Source organism: Erpetoichthys calabaricus, chromosome 11 (assembly GCF_900747795.2).
Source record: "Erpetoichthys calabaricus chromosome 11, fErpCal1.3, whole genome shotgun sequence".
Taxonomy (NCBI): Eukaryota; Metazoa; Chordata; class Cladistia; order Polypteriformes; family Polypteridae; genus Erpetoichthys; species Erpetoichthys calabaricus.
The window spans coordinates 32,781,529-32,803,583 of NC_041404.2; the positions used below are offsets into that span (position 1 = coordinate 32,781,529).

A 22,055-nucleotide genomic window follows, 5' to 3' on the forward strand; every position below is an offset into this window, starting at 1 on the left:
GACTCTGAGTTCCTTCTGCACACGCTTGAGCTCATGCTGATCACCGCCTTTAAAAGCCCTTTTCTTCTGGTTCAAAAGGCCCTTGATGTCACTTGTAATCCATGGCTTGTTGTTAGCATAGCAGTGTACAGTTCTTACTGGAACTACAATGTCCATACAGAAGTTGATGTAGTCAGTAGTGTAGTCAACAACCTCCTCAATGTTCTCACTATGTGATCTCTGCAGGACATCCCAGTCTGTAGTTCCAAAGCATTCTCTCAGAGCCTTCACTGCCTCAAGGGGACCACTTCCTGAATGAGCGTGTGGTTGTAGGTAGGACTATCACTCTTGGTTTGAAGTGAGGCTGAAGCAGAACCAGGTTATGATCTGCTTTCCCAAACGCAGGCAGCGGGGTGGCGCTGTATGCGTCTTTAACGTTTGCATACAGTAAATTAATAGTCTTATTTCCCCAGGTGTTACAGTCCACATACTGGGAGAAGGCAGGTAATGTTTTGTCCAGCGTCACATGGTTAAAGTCTCCAGCGATTAGCACAAGCACCTCGGGGTGCTTCGTTTGTAACTTAGCAACAGCAGAATGGATGATGTCACTTGCTGTCTCCAAGTCCGCCCGAGGAGGGATGTAAACAATAACAACAATGACGTGTCCAAACTCTATGGGAAAGTAATAGGGACGCAAACTTACGGCCAACAGTTCGATGTCCCTGCAGCAAGTGGAGACTTTGACATTAACATGTCCAGAGTTACACCACTGTGTATTAACATAGAGAGCGAGTTCTCCTCCTTTGTGCTTCCCGCAGGTACATGCATCTCTGTCCACTCTAACTATGCTAAACCTGGGTAGCTCCATGTTAGCATCTGGGATGGTGGTAGTTAGCCACGTTTTGCAAAAGCACAACAAACTGCATTCTCTGTAGGTTTGGACATTTTTCACCAGCGCAGCCAGTTCGTCGATCTTATTTGAGATTGAGTTCACATTTCCCAGAATCACAGAAGGCACCGAAGGCTTAAAACTCCTCTTTCTTGCAAGCTGTTTCATTTTTAGCTTAGTGCCGGCTCTGCTGCCACGATACCGCCTTCTTACCTCGTCTGGTAAATAGGGAACCACACCGGCACTGGCATTTGTTCTCAGCGCTCGAAGTTGAGTACTTGAATAGACGAGTCTCAGCGTGTAAAAATCCACGCCCACGTTGTAAAAGTAAGTGTGTCCAGGGAACGAATCCACATAAAATAAAGTGATAGGAGTGATCAATAAAAAAGAGAAAAATAAAAGTAGAACAATAAAGTAGTACACGGAGCTGCTGAAAAGGCTGCCACTCTCGGCGGCGCCTGAGTCATTGGATGTAATATACACCAATTGGATGCAATATACCAATAATCTAATTATCCATTAATCACTCAGAATATGGAACCAATACAGGTTGCACTTCAAGGCTGAGAAGCTTTTATCTGTTGCACCTCTACAGGTTAATCACCTTTCAACCCTCTCAAACCTACTGTACACAGTATTTAATCTTTGGAAAATGTCCGGGATTAAAACACTTCAAAAACTGTAAAATGTTTTTGCATCTTATGAACAATTACACTTCAAACTTAGCTTCCCAGCAAGACATTTTCCACTATTTTCAAATCAGAAATTTTGCTAAAAAGAACCTACCCAATTTTCCACAACTCCCCCCCCCCCCCCCTTTTCCATTCCAGAAGAAATACTGATCAGTCTTGAAGACAGCATCTCAGCAATATATGAAAACAACTAAAAGCTTCTCCCTTTTAAAGATCCTAGAATACGGTGGGGAAAGCATCATTCACTTAATATCCCAGGAAAGAAGTAGAAGAAAGCTATGCATAGAATACACTCTAGCTCCATATGTATAAAGCATTCAATCAGTCAACTTAAAATCTTTTATCGATCACATTTATCTCAGTTAAAATTGTCTAAAATGTATCCAGGGCAAGATCCAACCTGCGAATGTTGCAATCTAGCTCCAGCCACACTAGGCCACATGTTTTGGGAGTGCACCAAATTAACATTAATTTGGACAAAACTTTTTGAATGCTTATCAGACAGTCTTGGTGTCATAATTACTCCAAATCCATTAACAGCTGTGTTTGGTGGACTCCCAGATGGGCTTAAAGTGGAGCAGGACAAATTGATTGTAATTGCCTATACCACACTACCAGTATGTAGACTTTTCCTGCTCAAACGGAAGAATTCCAACCCACCTTTTATAAGTCAGTAGGTAAGTGATGGTTTTATACTATTTCAAATTGGAAAAAATGAAATAATTGCTTAGAGGATCTACTCAATTTTTTTTTTTTTAAATATGGAAGAATCTATTTAATAAAATTTTAGAATAAGCATTTATTTTAGGGAAAGAATAATCTCCCTTCTTTGTTGTTTTTAAATTTTTGCCCATTCTGTTGGCTCACCTCTCTTTCTTCTTTGGGGTATGAATTCTGCTTTGTTAAGTTTGACTTGATTATATATACAGTGGAACCAAGGTTTGCAAGCATAATTCGTTCCGGAAGAGTGCTTGTAATCCAAAACACTCGTATATCAAAGCGAATTTCCCCATAAGAAGTAAGAGAAACTCAGATAATTTGTTTCACAACCTACAAATATTTATATAAAAATGATTAAACTTTCAAAACTTTCACTCTAACCAACTGAATCACTGCTAACTGTTGGCTCACTGGAATCTTTTTCTTCTTTTGCAACTTTAACAAGGAAACCTATTCCATGACAGCTGCTTTTGCCTGAAGAGTCACTACACCTGGACACAAAATAAAAAAAAAAATGCTTTACGCATTGTAAGGTTTCTAAACTCTTTTGGGATTCCCCCCCCCCCCCCCCAATGGAACAACACGCGGAAGAGAGTCCCGAAACAAGCAACCGCAGGCTCCCAGCGCTGTAGCAGTTTGCCTTAAAAGAGAATCAGAAAAGATCACAGTCAAGCTACAAGCACCTGCCATCGATGGGTGATGTAAGTAACATTATAAATGCAGGACACAGTATTACTTAGCCACTAACCTGGTCACGACCCTGCCTGATTGCTGTGTTTTTGTATAGGAGAGCAGTAGATCCTGCTACAATAAATAACCGTGCTGTTCCTGCTTCACGCTGAATAAAGCTGGTTTTGCTAGCTTTACTACTGAGTGCAAGTACTGAGACTCAGTCTCGTGTTTTAGGGTGCATGACAGGAACTCGTATGTTACAGCACAAACACACGTGGTCACCATGCTATAGCAAACAGTACACGCTCATATGGATGTTGACTATATGAGTGAGGCACGCCGACTGAGAACGAGCATGGGAGACAATTACTCTCAATCCCCATGTGATGCTCGGCGGACAAAGCGTTTACGTACTACTTGTATTGCAAGACCTCGCTCGTTTATCAAGTTAAAATTTATTCAAAATTTTAGCTCGTCTTGCAAAACACTCGCAAACCAAGTTACTCACAATCCAAGGTTTCACTGTAATGTTATTTTCTTTTAACAACAAACATCCATCCTCTTCCGCTTATCCGAGATCGGGTCGCGGGGGCAGCAGCTTGACCAGAGATGCCCAGACTTCCCTCTCCCCGGCCACTTCTTCTAGCTCTTCTGGGGAAATCCTGAGGTGTTCCCAGGCCAGCTGGGAGGCATAGTCCCTCCAGCGTGACCTGGGTCTTCCCCGGGGCCTCCTCCCGGTTACAGGTGCCCGGAACACCTCACCAGGGAGGCGTCCAGGAGGCATCCTGATCAGAAGCCACCCCGAGCAACCTCATCAGACTCCTCGCAATGCAGAGGAGGAGCAGCTCTACTCTTAAGGGAAGGCCCAGACACTCTGCGGAGGAAACTCATTTCAACCGCTTGTATTCGCAATCTCGTTCTTCCGGTCACTACCCATTGCTCATGACCACAGGTGAGGGTAGGAACATAGATCGACTGGTAAATGTCTGGTAAATGCCTGTCGATCTCACGCTCCATTCTTCCCTCACTCGTGAACAAGACCCCGAGATACTTGAACTCCTCCACTTGGGGCAGGATCTCACCCCCAACCCTGAGAGGGCACTCCACCTATTTCCGGCTGAGGACCATGGTCTCGGATTTGGAAGTGCTGATTCCCATCCCTGCCGCTTCACACTCAGCTGCAAACCCATCCAGAGAGAGCTGAAGATCATGGCCTGATGAAGCAAACGGGACAACATCATCTGCAAAAAGCAGTGACCCAATCCTGAGTCCACCAAACCGGACCCCCTCAACTCCCTGACTGCGCCTACAAATTCTGTCCATAAAAGTTATGAACAGAATAGGTGACAAAGGGCAACCCTGGTGGAGTCCAACTCTCACTGGAAGCAAGTTCGACTTACTGCCAGCAATGCAGACCAAGCTCTGACACCATTTGTAGAGGGACCGAACAGCCCTTATCAGGGGGTCCAGTACCCCATACTCCCGGAGCACCCCCACAGGATTCCCCGAGGGACATGGTCGAACGCCTTTTCCAAGTCCACAAAACACATGTAGACTGGTTGGGCAAACTCCCATGCACCCTCCAGGACGCTGCTACGGGTGTAGAGCTGGTCCACTTTTCCACGACTAGGACGAAAACCACACAGTTCCTCCTGAATATGAGGTTCGACTATCTGACGGACCCTCCTCTCCAGGACCCCCGAATAGACTTTTCTAGGGAGGCTGAGGAGTGTGATCCCTCTGTAGTTGGAACACACCCTCCGGTCCCCCTTCTTAAAGAGGGGGACCACCACCCCAGTCTGCCAATCCAGAGGCACTGTCCCTGATGTCCATGCGATGTTGCAGAGGCATGTCAACCAAGACAGTCCTACAACATCCAGAACCTTGAGGAACTCCGGCCGTATCTCATCCACCCCTGGTCCCTGCCACCAAGGAGTTTTTTGACCACCTTGGTGACCTCAGTCCCAGAGATGTTGGAGCCCACCTCCAAGTCCCCAGGCTCTGTTACCTCATTGGAAGGCATGTTAGTGGGATTGAGGAGGTTTTCGAAGTACTCCCTACCGATTCATAACATCCCGAGGCAAGGTCAGCAGCGCACCATCCCCATCATATACAGTGTTGACACTGCACTGCTTCCCCCTCCTGAGACGTCGGATGGTGGACTAGAATCTCCTTGAAGCCATCCGAAAGTCATTCTCCATGGCCTCCCCAAACTCCTCCCACGCCCAAGTTTTTGCCTCAGCAACCACTGAAACCGCATTCCTCTTAGCCTCTGAAAGTTATTTTTTATTCCTAATGTATTCCATCAATTGATCTCTATATAGTACACTCGCTTACAGCTAGTGAACAAGCTCAAAAAATGTATAACTCTTTATGAGAAAACTTGCAAAATAAGAAAATGACTTTCTGTGCAGACTAACTTTTCTGCACTTTTTAAAAAATTTCTAGGAATGTGCTGATCGATTGGCCACCAATCTACAATCAGTCGATTTTCACTAAAAAAGACTCGATTTGTGATAAGTAAATTGGCTGATCACAAAAGTCGCTTGTTTCATTATGGCAATTTAGTTTAAGTGCTCCTTTAGGCAAGGTATTATGATACTTCAAACAGCGCTTTTTTTCCTTCCTACTGCGTAAACAAAGAGCAAGTCAAGGCTTGTTTTAGCAGTGCATACTCTCCCATATAGCAGAGAGCAAGAGGCTATTGGAATATTAGCTTTTACATTAAAGAAAGTGTAGTAATAAACTCAGCTGAAAAAAAGGAATTAGAGGAGTTGTCCTTCTGTGCAGTTAGACAAATGGCAAGAAAAGCTAATTTACCAAATTCAGACATTTTTAGTTTCAATTTGGACTGCGAGCATGTTTTAAGTGCATCAGCTTACATTTTTAATTAGAAAACGAATTAGATAAAGGCTTGTTAGTTTAACAGTAAATATATCTTTTAATTATATCCCTGCTAAGCATGTTAGTCTCATATCTTTTTGATAAACAACTTATGAGCATTTGATACATTTTTTAAAGATTTGTACAGTGTTTATTATTTGTTGCTGTGTGTCATACAGCATAAGATTTGGTAAGAAACAAGTACTACATAATGAAATGAATGAAACTCCATATTTATAATAACACCTCAAGAATTACAAATGTCTAGCTGACACACTGAAGAAAAAAAACACCTGTATAAATATAGTAAATAGATAGATAGATAGATACTTTATTAATCCCAAGGGGAAATTCACATTCTTCAGCAGCAGCATACTGATACAATAAATATTAAATTAAAGAATGATAATAATGCAGGTGAAAAACAGACAATAACTTTGTATAATGTTAAATGTTAACGTTTACCCCCCCGGGTGGAATTGAAGAGTCGCATAGTTTGGGGGAGGAACGATCTCCTCAGTCTGTCAGTGGAGCAGGACAGTGACAGCAGTCTGTCGCTGAAGCTGCTCCTCTGTCTGGAGATGATACTATTTAGTGGATGCAGTGGATTCTCCATAATTGATAGGAGCCTGCTGAGCGCCCGTCGCTCTGCCACAGATGTTAAACTGTCCAGCTCCATGCCAACAATAGAGCCTGCCTTCCTCACCAGTTTGTCCAGGCGTGAGGCGTCTTTCCTCTTAATGCTGCCTCCCCAGCACACCACCGTGTAGAAGAGGGCACTCGCCACAACCGTCTGATAGAACATCTGCAGCATCTTATTGCAGATGTTGAAGGACGCCAGCCTTCTAAGGAAGTATAGTCGGCTCTGTCCTTTCTTGCACAGCGCATCAGTATTGGCAGTCCAGTCTAATTTATCATCCAGCTGCACTCCCAGATATTTGCACACCATCTGCACACAGTCACCTTTGATGATCACGGGGTCTATGAGGGGTCTGGGCCTCCTAAAATCCACCACCAGCTCCTTGGTTTTGCTGGTGTTCAGTTGTAGGTGGTTTGAGTCGCACCATTTAACAAAGTCATTGATTAGGTCCCTATACTCATCCTCCAGCCCATTCCTGATGCAGCCCACGATAGCAGTGTCATCAGCAAAATGTAGGAATGTAGAAATGTAGGACATAAATGCCTCGCAGTTAGGAGACCTGGGTTCGCTTCCTGGGTCCTCCCTGCGTGGAGTTTGCATGTTCTCCCCGTGTCTATGTAGGTTTCCTCCGGGCGCTCCGGTTTCCTCCCACAGTCCAAAGACATGCAGGTTAGGTGGATTGGCGATTCTAGATTGGCCCTGGTGTGTGGGTGTGGGTGTGTTTGTGTGTGTCCTGCGGTGGGTTGACGAGACGTGGAAGACGTGACCCACGGCTGAAGACAAAATAAAACCTTTTTGTTTATTTTTATACATGCCTCTGCTGTCAGTCTGTGACAGGTCGATGCCTACATAGCGCCTTTGCCACAACCTATAAATTTTATTTTACTTTTGCATTTTTCCTTTCTGTTATTCTTCCCTTTGGTCTCCATATTCTTTTCATATTCAAAGCACTAACAGGGACCTTTCCTTAAATTTTCCGCAGTTTTCCAAAAAATATTTTCTTTATATGCAGCCAACATTACAAAACAGATCTAGCCCAAGTTCATGGGTTAGTCAAGAGCTACAATAATCAGCAGTAATAATAAGTAATTACAAAAATTAACCTATTATAAAACTTGTTTTCATAGTATTTAAGAACAAGAATGTGTGACATTCAGGGAGACACCAGTTACACAACTTGTTACTGTCAGGCTCATTTTGATGAAAATAAAATTGTCTTATCTTAAAAAAAAAAAAAAAAGGATAAATTTACTTTGACTTTAAATCACTTTATTTTATTGCTGACCCTGACACTTCTGCTTGATTGTGGATTATCTGGAAAATAACTAGTATTACTTAAAGTTAAGGCACCCACTTGGAATTATATGCACAGATTTTATACCTAATGATAAAATTAACTGTGTAATAAATGCATGTGATCTGGAAATCTAAAATAAACCAATGAGCAGACCGACAATTAAAAAAGAAATCTGAATTTAAATTAAAATTAATCTGTGTATACAGGAAAAGTAATTATCTCTTTTTAAAAATCATCAAGTTATAAATTATAATAATATATTATAATAATAATATATATTATATTATTACTATTATAATAATATTATAATATATATATTATATTTTAATATATATATATTATAATAATAAGTTATAAAACCAAGGAGCTGGTGGTGGATTTTAGGAGGCCCAGACCCCTCATGGACCCCGTGATCATCAGAGGTGACTGTGTGCAGATGGTGCAGACCTATAAATACCTGGGAGTGCAGCTGGATGATAAATTAGACTGGACTGCCAATACTGATGCTCTGTGTAAGAAAAGGACAGAGCCGGTTATACTTCCTTAAAAGGCTGACATCCTTCAACATCTGCAATAAGATGCTGCAGATGTTCTATCAGATGGTTGTGGCGAGCGCCCTCTTCTACGCGGTGGTGTGTTGGGGAGGCAGCATTAAGAAGAAAGATGCCTCACGCCTGGACAAACTGGTGAGGAAGGCAGGCTCTATTGTTGGCATGGAGCTAGACAGTTTGACATCTGTGGCAGAGTGACGGGCGCTCAGCAGGCTCCTATCAATTATGGAAAATCCACTGCATCCACTGAACAGTGTCATCTCTAGACAGAGGAGCAGCTTCAGCAACAGACTGCTGTCACTGTCCTGCTCCACTGACAGACTGAGGAGATCGTTCCTCCCCCAAACTATGCGACTCTTCAATTCCACTCGGGGGGGTAAACGTTAACGTTATATAAAGTTATTGTCTGTTTTTACCTGCATTATTATCAATCTTTAATTTAATATTGTTTTTTTGTATCAGTAAGGTGTTGCTGGAGTAAGTGAATTTCCCCTTGGGATTAATAAAGTATCTATCTATCTATCTAAATCACTCAGATGATACACCATTTCACTGTAAAATTTTTTCTGGCAATAAAATAAAGCATGTAATTCAGACTTTAACTAAACAAATGTTTATTTGGACAAATTACTTAAGCTACGCTATGCATTCAAGTTCAGTACTTTGTAATCATCAGGTTTTATAAATCTGGAATTTCTCAGGAGAAACCACTTCCATCCAGAAAAATATACGAGGGAGTTTCAGTAAAAGATTAAGCTAATCTCGAGGTCTTCATACCTGATCCCGAAGCTCCCTAGCAGGTTTAGGCTTTCTTTGCATCCAATATATAAATCACAAACTGATCAGTTAACTAAACTTCTTCCTCTGCTGGCTCTCAATCTGTTATACTGGGAATGAACTGAAGTATTATACACCTCAAAGAAATGCTAAAAGAAATTCAGACATATCTATGCTGCATTAGTAAAAAATGTATCAATTATCTTATTTATTTCTTTATCAACATTTTAAATTTACTTTTGTTTAGGTTCTGCCTTTAAACAATAAGTTAGGCATTTTATTTTTTCACAGTTGTGGCATACTGGAAACCTATGCTGTTAAGTGGAGCATTTATTTAAAAATAAATTATTTGTAATTTTAAAACAATACCTCTCCTAGCATCTTACAATTGTAGGGGGCACCAGAGCAAAAGAGAAACAAACGTTTTAAAATGTGCAAAGCATGTCCACTTCAAAGCAGTAAAGGTTCCAATTTCATAAAAGAAGCTTTCTGCATTGCTGAGGTACTGTTTGTTTATGACAGCAGAATTAAATTGAAACTGGACTGGAGGAGTTTTTAATAAAAACAGTATAACAGAGGTAAAGCTACAAACTAGAAGTGATGAAGCAGACAATGACAAAGTAAAGCATATGTCTGTAGCCTTTTATCATGACATTGCTTTTCCAATAAATGATTAATAAGGTGAACATCTGGATATAAAATTAAAATGGAAAAAGGCATTTCTATAGTTAATATCGACCACTTTCAGAAAACTAAATCTTTTTTAAAGGATGTATTAAAGTAGTCTAAGAATAAAATATGTTCCTAACTGATCTCCTCTGAAGTATGAGTTGAGATAATTAAGAGTACAGTTGTATACCATATGTCCTGTTAAATTTTTCAGGCCATATTAAAACATTTTGGGGTATGGGAGAAAAAAAATAGTAAATCCACGGAAAACTCCATACAACACCTGAGAAAATGCAAACTCTATGCAGTAACTTGGAACTTTGGGGAATCACTGATAAGTGATTACTCCTGCAAGTAATAACATCAAAAACATACTCTTTGGACAGCTTACTGTTAGAAGTCAGAATGACCAAACACTTCTTCCAGCTTCTAGAACTCCATCACTAATAATAGCTGGGAAGTTGTTTCCATCAGTAACAGAAATGACAAAACTAATGTAACAAAGAAGGCTCATCACTCGACATGTCTAAATCTTTCACTCACACTGCCTGTGGCAAAGACATTCAACCTCAATGGCCATTATTTTACATTTTCCACATGTGAATCACCAATCAGTCCAATTTCTGAGTGAAGATAAGGTTGAGCAAAAAGTCTAAATGCTTCCTCATTCTCAGTGGTGGACCTGGCATATTTGGTGTCCTAGGTGAGATCTTGCCTCCCCCTCCACCATGAAGGAAATGCTTAACAAATCCATGTGCCCCCACCTCCAGGAATGACAACAGTGTTATAACTTGAACTTGGTACAATATCCACCAAACTTATTGAAATTGTTCAAAAAATACAAAACTCAAACACAAAAGTGGAAATAAACCACTTATAAGAGAATTGCTGCTTTGTGGTCCTCTGTCTTTTTTTTTGCTTCAAAACTGCCTCCACGTTCATATATTTATACACGTAATTTAGCACAAGACAGTTTAAAATTCATAAGTGCTGCACGTTTTTACAATCAAAGTGAAACAAAAATAAAAAAACCTTGATAGCTTATATTGTTCTGATGATATTTTAAGAGAAAGTTCAGCTGAATATATTGGCTTTGTGTTAGCCTAGCTCAGGGGTGTCGAACTCTGGGCCTGGAGGGCTGCAGTGTCTGCAGGTATTCATTCTAACCCTTTTCCTAATCGGTGACCAGGATTCACTGCTAAATAACTTCCTTTCCCTTCATTTTAATGGCCATGTTTTTAAGGATTCAGACCTCTGAATTGATTTGTTTCTTTATTAAATGACAGCAAAACAGAAATGAGATGTGAAACGAGCCAAAAGATGACAAGCTAAACTGAAACGTCAAACTCCAACCAATTTCACTCCAACCAGTTTCTTAATGAGAAGCCAATTCTTGTTGTTCATTAAACTCGCTATTTAATTCCACAGCTTTTTGCTGCTGTCATTCTGCCACAGCAGACATTTCCAAAACTGTTGATTTTCTGTTTTTTCTAAGAACACCGTTAAAAAGTTTGGGTGACCTCGGAGATCAACCTTACTGAGACCTCCACATTTCTTTATTTTCATATATTGTGTGATGGACACAGGTGAGCTAGTCATTTGGAGGCTTGTTTCGTGTCTCATTATTGTTTGGATGCTAATTAAGGAAAAAGAGACAACTAAGGAGCCTGAGTCAAGTTAATTAAAACTAAAGAAAAAGAATTTAATTAGCAGCCAAAAATGGTCACTAATGAAGAAGATGGTCAGAATGGAAACCTACAGCCACTGCGGCCATCTAGGACTGGAGTTTGACACCCGTGGCCTAGCTCATGCATGCAGGCTAAATAACTTATAGTGTAATCATGGAGCTCTACATTGACTCAATGGAAAGTCACTCTTCTAAATATGAAACATAAAATTATTGTGATAAATGACATTATAGAATTTATTTTTAGAATGCTTCTTTTTGTTTTAAAACTTTGCGCCTAAAGACTTTGCACTTTGTGACTTAATGATTGGTAATAAAAGCCTATCCCCCCCATCCCCACTTGTCCTATGTATTATGCATCATTCAAGAGGATGGATTTAGTACAAAAGACATGCCTGTGTATTCACTATAATTTTTTCTTGGTAAAAAGACTTTTTAGCTAGTTTCTACTTGACTGTGATTTTAGTTTTTCCAATTTCACTTTGACAAATGATTTTATCTTCCTGGTTTTGACCCTTGTTAGGTTAAAAGACAAACATTTATATCCCGATTCTTTATCTTGCCCATGCGGCTTACTGTTGTTTTCCATTCCGGCAAAACAAGTACTGTACAAACAGACCATTCATGGTTATGAGCAAGAAGAAAGTATTTCCTTCGTCGGGAAAGGCTTAAACACTAGAAGAAAGGAAATAAAGTTAACAGGACAGATTGTCTTCTTTAACATGGTGGAGTCTAACGATGATAAATTATTTTGCATAGACTACAAATATGCACTCCTCCAACCAAAAGTCTAATCTCAAGATGTGAATAAGTGCTTTGGAACAATCTTGGGTCCAAAGACATACTTGTCAAGTTTTCAGGATTTTCATGTTTGCTTTATTGCCCTTCAGAGAGCCACTGTAAACCATTCAGGCAAAATACATTTTTTTAATTATTTATGATGCTTCGTTTAACAACAAAGATTTTTAGGACAAATGAAAATATATCACAGTTGTGAAAAAAATAACCTAGATGTCAAAAATATAAAACTTATCCTTTAATGGTTTCCAAAGAGCACTGAAAAGCAATTAGTAAAAACAGGTAGAACAAGCAAAACACCCTACGGTGGAGTTAACATTTCTGTGTCATTAGCATCAGTGTGTATCCTCATCATCAAACAAGTACATTAAGAAAATTAATACTGGACCAAAATCTTCATGAACAACATAATTAGGGATACTCTTCTTCTTTATGAGACTGACATCTCTTAAATACTTTTAAATAAAGCCTTCCTAACTGATTATTGTTAACTACAGTCTACATGCAAAAACAAGCTGGTTATCTAAAAATGAATTTCACTTTAAAGCCATAAATTTACCCTGAATAAGAAATACTGTAGACTGGAAGACAAATTAACAGCCACAAGGGTATCTGAAGGCTGGGTGTGAAAATACTTGGATTAACTGATTGCTAAACTCTTTGAAAGGTTCATCTACTCGTTTAATTATAAAATACAGGAATTGTTTTCTGGGCTGATGTATTTGAAGTTAACCGTCCCCATTCCTATACTATTGAGAAATATGCTTTGGAAAATTAGTCTTTGATTGCAATAAAACATCTTTTGCATCCACTCAGAAACCTTTGTATACACAACAGCAAAAATTTGCTACAAGGGAATAACCAATATTAGAATTGTGAATATAAATAAAATATAAAATAAATATGCAAAATATATAAAAAATACAATTTCCTCAAGGGCAGATGAGGAAGTGATCAACAGTTGCATGAAGTACTTGGTTGAACTTATCTAAAGGTGTTGCAATTACTAAAGATGAGAAGAAATTATTTAAGACAAGACAATGAATGCTTGATTACATTATTTATGGAATGAATGAAGCATTAAGAAAATTCAAAACGTTAACTTTCATCCATCCATTATCCAACCTGCTATATCCTAACTACAGCGTCACGGGGGTCTGCTGGAGCCAATCCCAGCCAACACAGGGCGCAAGGCAGAAAACAAACCCCAGGAAGGGCACCAGCCCACACACACACACACCAGGGACAATTTAGAATCGCCAATGCACCTAACCTACACGCCTTTGGACCGTAGGAGGAAACCAGGGTACCTGGGGAAAACCCATGCAGACACGGGGAGAACATGCAAACTTCACGCAAGGAGGACCAGGGATGCGAACCCGGGTCCCCTAACTGCAAGGCGGCAGTGCTACCACTGCACCACCGTGCCACCCTTTTAACTTTCAGTGGTCCCCATATTAACAGATAGATAATAATATATGTGTTAATAGAAGGTTGCAATCTTCTGGTAAGGCAGGCACCCTCCTCAACTAGAGTCTGCATAGATTAATAACATTGTACAAATGCTACAGTATAGCAGCACATGTAAATTTGCCATGCAAATAATGTTCATTTGAAATGAAATGAACAGATAAACCCTTTCTCAACCCACTCCAGCTCACGATTTCCACTAAATCAAGCATGCATGTAGCACAGCAGTAGGCAATAATTTACATAAAAAGAGAAATACAAGAGAAAGCCTGCAAGTAGGATTTCTTTCGTTTAACAATCCAGCACCACCACTAATCTCCATGGCTACATGCTGATAGTGCCCTTTTCTACTAAAAAATATTTTCTGCAACTCACATCCTGTTAGGTCTTTCCATATACTGCAATAAAGCAAACGGGTTTACATGATCTAATCAAAAGGCAGGCAAGTTACTTTTGCCCTCCTATATGAACTTTCCACATTCTGTTGTTTTTCTTTTCTGTCATCAGAAATCTTCCTTGTGTAACTGGATTTATGGTAATTTAAAATTAAAACTAAAATTTTAAGTAAAAACAAATACAATAAATAATAAAAAGGGAGACAACACACAAACACACAAAAAAATGCATAGAGACTGCATTATTTATATGACTTCCAGAACTGCTTTTTTGACTATAGTGATGGAGGAAGATGTGGCCTAGTCAGTAGCAACAATTGGTGTCAAGCAAAAAAAAACTGAGTGCCAGTCCATTCCAGGTAACACTGACAATGACCCTAAACTCATAAACTCATTTAGAACCTAACAGTTTATTTTTAGACTGTGGGAGGACACAGTCAACTCTTGAGAAACCCCACATAAGTAGTTACCTCCAAAAAATACCACAAGGAAGCAATCCTGAGAGATATTAGCTGTACAATGTAATATAAATTCATAAAACACCAACCCTAAATTCCTAATGGATTGTGGAAATGTATCATAGTCCTCAGGAGAAACCACAAGAACACCGAGAAACACTGGGAATGTCTAAGCATGTGGCACTTCTGGTGGAACTGAACTAAGGTTCAAACGGCAATTTCCTGCAACACTGAGCCATTGTGTGTCCCATTAAAACATTTGAAATGGAATTGTCCAGTTTTTATTTGCCTTGTTTCTCATATTTTGGGCAGGCGATGTGGTGTAGTTGCTAATGTTTTAGACCTGAAGCTCTGAGGCTGTGGGTTCAAATCCTGCTACTGATAATGTGTGACAACAGACAAGTCACTTTATCTGGAATTGGAAAAATAAAAGAAATGTTACCAATTGGATCTCAGATATTATAAGTCACATTGGATTAAGGTGTCAGCCAAATCCTATGTCCCTATCACTTCAACAGATGGCGCACTCAAATATTAACACTGTTCTACGAATATCATACCATACTGTCATAAAACAGAGACTTATACATTACATCTGATAATGTCAACAGATGGCACATCACAAACATTTGTAGTAATGCATTTCAATAATACAGTATAAATGTTTGTGATGCGCCATCTGTTGGAATGACATTCAATGTGCACTTTATTTGCACATGCATTACAAAATACATTCCAACAGATGTTGCACTGCAAACGTAAACACTGAGGTCTTTGTTTATTACTTAGATTTCAACCAATTTCAGGTGGGTACCACAGCTAGTAAGTTAATAATAGTATGAATGCACAAAGCGATTAACATCATTTTACCAATTGTTTTGAATAAGACAATCACTGTAGCAAAATGACAAAAAAGAGAAGAAATCCTGGAAATGTTAGATTTGATCTTCTGTAAGTTTTCTGTCCAACTCTGTAAACCAGTAAACAGCTGACCACTGTTAAAGGTTTAATCCTGGCAGGGGGTTGTTATGGAAAGCATGAGCACTGCGTAACTGTGAAATGAGTAAATGATTGCAGTGCAGCTGTCTCTCTTTATCTCTTTCTATATATAATGTCATATATCAAATTACATAAAACAAATACACTAACTAAACCTTCCATGTCTGTTTCCTATCATCTATGAGCTGCAGCAATTTACTTACTTAGCAACACACACTGTGTCAACCCAAATGCACTTGTCATGTTCCGTCCGCAACATTAATTAAGCTATATACAACTGTGAATGCTGAAGGCATCCCAAAGTCCAAAAAGATAAAGTTAGCTTGCCTGCTATTACCTCTCCTATAAAAAAAACAAAAAGGCACAAAAAACATAAGCCTTTGAAATCGTGTCCCCTTCAATTTCAGCCCTGCGTCTTTTCATTCACACGTCGGTTTGACTCCTCACTGCGTCCACTTGACGTTCTCCTGTGCACAATGAACACGCTTATCCGAGCGCGCTAAAGAAAATGACAAAATATGAACTTGGGAGGACGTCGGCGCGCGGACGTACCTGGGCGTCTTCTGCTTAATCTCCGATCTGTCTGGCTCTCGCTCTCTCTGTCTGTCTGTCTTTCTTCCTTCCTTCCCTGCTTCCTGCGTGCCTTCCTTCTTTTCCTCGGCGCGTCTGAGGCTGCCTGTTTTTTTTCCAAATCCAGTCACGAGGAAGCGGAGCTCCTTGCACATCAGTGTGATACGCCAACGCTCCACTGGCTTCTTAGCGCGCCGCGCTAACCTGCCGAAGACTCGCGCCTTTCAGACTCTCAAATCGTTGGGGGTCACGCGGCCGTCACGCGACCAGTCCTTGCACAGTATAACCTGTGTCGGTTCGCATGGGTTGTGAAATGAACGCGTGAATAGGGCAGCTTGGCGTGGAGTGTCTTGTGGCTTCCAGGTTGTGCGCCAATCGTGCTGTCAGCGTCCGCGCAGCAGGTGAGTTTTACGCCGCTTGCTCCTTCAGAGCGTGGCTCCTCCCAAACTCATGGAAAGCTTACTTTCCCCTTTAACCGTTTCCTGTATCTCTGTTGCGCCCAGAGGTCTCTTTCTGACGACCACACCCTCTGCAAGACCCCGTCCGTTGGGAGGAGGTCGCTATGGCAACCATTGTGCGCGGTGCCAGCGTTTTCCACGCCACGAGGTGCACACGTAGAGAGGTGAGCGCGATTCTCGGTAGCTTTAAACATCGGGAAGGCAGAGTCCGCATTTCCTTTGTGGAGAAATCACGTATCCAGAGTTCCTGGGGGTGGTTCGTATTTGTCACGAACCTCTAAGCACATCTAGTGTTATACGGTAGTTTCTGAATGTTATTGACGTAAAGCTCTGTTTCTAGGGTCTTCTTTAACAGAGGCAGCAGTTACTCTGTATGGTTAGTATTTTGCACAAATTCACGTGTCAAGCTGAATTTAAACGCCGTTTAATTGTATTTATGGGTTTAACCTCTGGTTCTGCATCTGCACGACATGAGGTACAGGTTGGTAAATTCAATTAGCATTGGGCGCAGAATAGTATTTATCGACTCCCTGTGTGATTAGTATTTTGGAAATGGTTCAGTATCTCATTAGAAATTTTCATTGGTTCAGTGTTCAGTTGATATTATATATTTATTACAATACCTGGCTATCATTTGGAATAAATTATTTGACTGTTTAGCAATAGATAGATATATAGCACTTTATTTGTCCCCATGGGACAATCTGGCTTTTTACAGAAGCTCTGTAAATTTCATTACAAGTACACATCAAAATGACTAAAAAGAAAGAAAACCCTCTGTCATGGCTAAAGATTAAAGGACCAGTCACAGTGAGACATTATAAAGGTTTATTACTGTTAGTATAAAGGAGCACCACTTTTTCTCATTTTGAATGAAAAATTTTATCATGTTTTGTTTGGACACTCCAAGCGGGGACACTCTCTCCACCACTCTCGGATTGAATCATTCAACATCTGGACAACTGAAACTTGAGGAGGGAGGGATACATACCTCCTATGCGAAACACCACACATTCCATTCTTATGTTAGTAAATATGGACAATCATCTGATCTAATGTTATCTCTAATGAGGATCACCCCCACCCTCTCTCTTTGATCTAATATTAGTTAGTTTAGAGATGTTTGAAACTCCAAGGGAAAAGCCTCTAACTTAATGGAAGTCAATATGAAATTATGATACAGAGTAAATAAGTTTATTATATTTTCAGCCTCCCCGGTCCACAAAGATTTTTTCAGTCTTCTACTGGTACACTACTGAAAACCCCTGTCTTAAACTATGACACCTGCAGTTATGAGGTTGACCTCTGTAATGAAGAACTAAGATTTTTTTTTCATTTATAAAAGATACTCTTCCAATATTGTGGACTGGGCCTTCAATCAAGCCAGGATTACATCTTGCAACGGGCACTCCAAGAGGAACCCCAATAATGAAAGCCTCATCTTGCTGATCCTCCCATTCTATCATAATACTCTCTCCCACAGATCATTAAACTAAATTTCTCCATTATGTAGACTGATCCTTCCATAGGAGCCTTTTTTAAAACCCTCCCTCGATCATCTTCTGTCGACCACCTAAATGATGCAAACTTCTTGTCCGCTGCTTATTTCGCAGAGGAGAGCCTTATTCACCACGAGGCACTTTGCGCTGGACAGGAGCCACTGTCACATGCAATTATGTTACCAAAGATATCCCTGTATCTGATCCCTCTGGTAAATTCAATATTAATCAACAGGCCTCTTGGCAGTTTAAAAATCTTATTTACTGCATTTGTAGGAAGTATCCACCCATCTACAGGGGTAAAATATAGATATGGCTAGCAGACTATTTCAGGGAGCATGTTAAAGACCTTACAAAGCCTATGTAGAACACTTCGCATGGCATGATCATAGCTACACAGATCTCTCTATGGTGTTTCATTGGGCTTCAAAAACACTTTTCAAAGACAATTAGAAGAAACTAGTCTCAGTCTCTACCTGGGATCACATAGTTCTTTATGTCTTAATGACAGATTCATTTTTTAATCTTTCCTTTCATTTTCTCTAATGGCAGCTTTTTCTCACCTACTCTCACCTTTTCATCTTTCTTCTGCCCTGGTTTTGTTCCATCCTTCCCCTCCTATATATGTTACCTGCATTTTCCATTTCATTTGAACATCTAATGAAGTCTGTTCAACCAAAATGTTGTGTCCTTTACTTTTTTTTACTTTTTTAGCATGGAAATAGCCTTTAACCCTTTTCCACTTGTCACAAGAAGATGTACTGCATTGTTAATAATGACACTCTATTACATCTTCATTCTCTCCTCATCTACTACCTTCAGTGAGTTGAGAGTGTGTCCAATATCTAAGTCTGCCCTTCTAATTGACTTGTTGATTCTGTGGGCCTCTATTGAAGTGATATTACCAGCCCAGCTCACCATAGTATAGGATATTGCAATCACAGAGTTGCAAAGTTGTGAAGAACTACCTACATTGAAGCAGCACAGTCTACTAACAAAAAAGTGTCTGCTCTGCCATTTCTCACACAGTTCCTTTGTGTTACAAGACCAGTCCAACTTGTCATCAATGTAGACGTCCAAGTACTTGTAGCAGTGTACCATCACCACATCCAATCCCTCAATAGTGACCAAACATAGAGGTTCTCTGGTGTGGCCAAAGTCAATTACTAGTTCATTGGTTTTGCTGATGTTAAGTTGCAGACAATTTTTTCTGCACCAAGAAACAAAGTTTTCCACCCGACTTCTATACAATGCCTCATCCCCTTTACCAATACACCCCATTAATGCAGAATTTTCAGAGAATTTATTTAAGTGACATTACCTGGTATTATACTTATATTCCAAGGTAAACAGAGTGAAGAGGAGATTTTCTTTTATTAAAAATCAATGCTGTTCTGTCAAATTAGAATTAGACTGTGGTTCCGCCTTTCACTTCTCCTCGAGCCACCACTTTATCGTGGTGGAGGGGTTTGCATGTTCCAATGATCCTAGGAGCTCTGTTGTCGGGGGCTTTATGCCCCTGGTAGGGTCACCCAAGGCAAACTGATTCTAGGTGAGGGATGGGACAAAGAGCGGTTCAGAATACCTACCATGAAGAATAAAAACTTTGGACTGCGTTTTCCCTCACCCGGACGCGGGTCACCAGGGCCCCCCTCTGGAGCCAGGCCTGGAGGTGTGGCTCGATGGCAAGCGCCTGGTGGCTGGGCCTGCACCCATGGGGCTCGGCTGGGCACAGCCTGAAGAGGCAACGTGGGTCCCCTTTCCTATGGGCTCACCACCTGTGGGAGGGGCCAAGGAGGTTGGGTGCAGTGTGAGCTGGATAGTGGCCGAAGGTGGGGACCTTGGCGGTTCGATCCTCGGCTACAGAAGCTGGCTCTTGGGACATGGAATGTCAGCTCTCTGAAGAGGAAGGTGCCTGAGCTAGTGTGCAAGGTCGAGAGGTTCCGGCTAGATATAGTCAGGCTCACCTCGACACACAGCATGGTCTCTGGAACCAATCTCCTTGAGAGGGGCTGGACTCTCTACCACTCTGGAGTTGCCCCCGGTGAGAGGTGCAGAGTGGGTGTGGGCATACTTATTGCCCCCCGACTTAGAGCCAGTTCATTGGGGTTCACCCCAGTAGACGAGAGGGTAGCCTCCCTCCACCTTCAGGTGGGGGGACGGGTCCTAACTGTTGTTTGTGCGTATGTGCCGAACAACAGTCTGGAGTACCCAACCTTTTTGGTGTCCCTGGAGGGAGTGGTAGAGGGCACACCTTCTGGGGACTCCGTCATTCTGATGGGAGACTTCAATGCTCATGTGGGCAATGACGGTGAGACCTGGAAGGGCGTGATTGGGGGGAATGCCCCCCCCCCCGATCTGAACCCGAATGGTGTTTTGTTATTGGACTTCTGTGCTCGTCACGGATTGTCCATAACGAACACCATGTTCAAGCATAGGGGTGTCCATATGTGCACCAGGCACCAGGACACCCTAGGCCTCAATTCGATGATCAACTTCGTGGTCGTGTCATCGGACTTGCGGCCACATGTCTTGGACAAACGGGTGATCACCACCTAGTGGTGAGTTGGCTTCGATGGTGGTGGAGGATGCTGGTAGGCCCAAACATTTTGTGAGGGTCTGCTGGGAAGGTCTGACAGAGTCCCCTGTCAGAAGTAGCTTCAACTCCCACCTCCGGCAGAACTTTGACCACGTCCCAAGGGAGGTGGGGGACATTGAGTCTGAATGGGCCTTGTTGCATGCCTCTATTGTTGAGGCAGCTGACCGGAGCTGTGGCCTTAAGGTGGTCGGTGCCTGTCGTGGTGGCAATCCCCGAACCCGTTGGTGGACACCGGTGGTGAGGGATGCCGTCAAGCTGAAGAAGGAGTCCTACAGGACCCTTTTGTCCTGTGGGACTCTGGAGGCAGCTAATAGGTACCAGCAGGCCAAGCGGAATGCAGCTTCGGTGGTTACTGAGGCAAAAACTCGGGCGTGGGAGGAGTTTGGGGAGGCCATGGAGAACGACTTTTGGACGGCTTCGAGGAGATTCTGGTCCACCATCCGGCGTCTCAGGAGGGGAAAGCGGTGCAGTGTCAACACTGTGTATGGTGAGGATGGTGCGCTGCTGACTTCGACTCAGGACGTTGTTGGTCGGTGAGGGGAGTACTTCGAAGACCTCCTCAATCCCACTAACATGCCTTCCAATGAGGAAGCAGAGCCTGGGGACTCAGAGGTGGGCTCTCCCATCTCTGGGACTGAGGTCACCAAGGTGGTCAAAAAACTCCTTGATGGCAGGGCCCTGAGGGTGGATGAGATACGCCCAGAGTTCCTCAAGGCTCTGGATGTTGTAGGACTGTCTTGGTTGACACACCTGTGCAACATTGCATGGACATCAGGGACAGTGCGTCTGGATTGGCAGACCGGGGTGGTGGTCCCCCTCTTTAAGAAAGGGGACCGGAGGGTGTGTTTCAACTACAGAGGGATCACACTCCTCAGCCTCACTGGAAAAGTCTATTCGGGGGTCCTGGACAGGAGGGTTCGTCAGATAGTCGAATCTCGTATTCAGGAGGAACAGTGTGGTTTTCTACCTAGTCGTGGAACAGTGGACTAGCTCTAAAGCCTTGGGAGGGTCCTGGAGGGTGCATGGGAGTTTGCCCAACCAGTCTACATGTGTTTTGTGGACTTGGAAAAGGCATTCGACCGTGTCCCTTGGGGAATCCTTTGGGGGGTGCTCCGAGAGTATGGGGTACCAGACCCCCTAATAAGGGCTGTTCGGTACTTGTACAACCGGTGTCAGAGCTTGGTCCGCATTGTCGGCAGTAAGTCAAACCCATTTCTGGTGAGAGTTGGACTCCGCCAGGGATGCCCTTTGTCACCGATTCTGTTCATAACTTTTATGGACAGAATTTCTAAGCGCAGCCAGGGCATTGAGGGGGTCCGGTTTGGTGGGCTCAGAATTGGGTCACTGCTTTTT

General features: G+C 41.9%; 1 protein-coding gene across 1 annotated transcript in view; it reads right to left on the reverse strand.

Moving 5' to 3' along the window:
- LOC114660305 (proline-rich protein 7) overlaps positions 1-16,824 on the reverse strand; it is a 55,185-nt gene extending 38,361 nt beyond the window's left edge. Inside the window, exon 1 of the mRNA XM_028812921.2 lies at positions 16,129-16,824. The gene's annotated coding sequence lies outside the window, so the exon portion shown is untranslated. The remainder of the gene's footprint in view (positions 1-16,128) is intronic.
- Between the last annotated feature and the right edge of the window lie 5,231 nt (positions 16,825-22,055).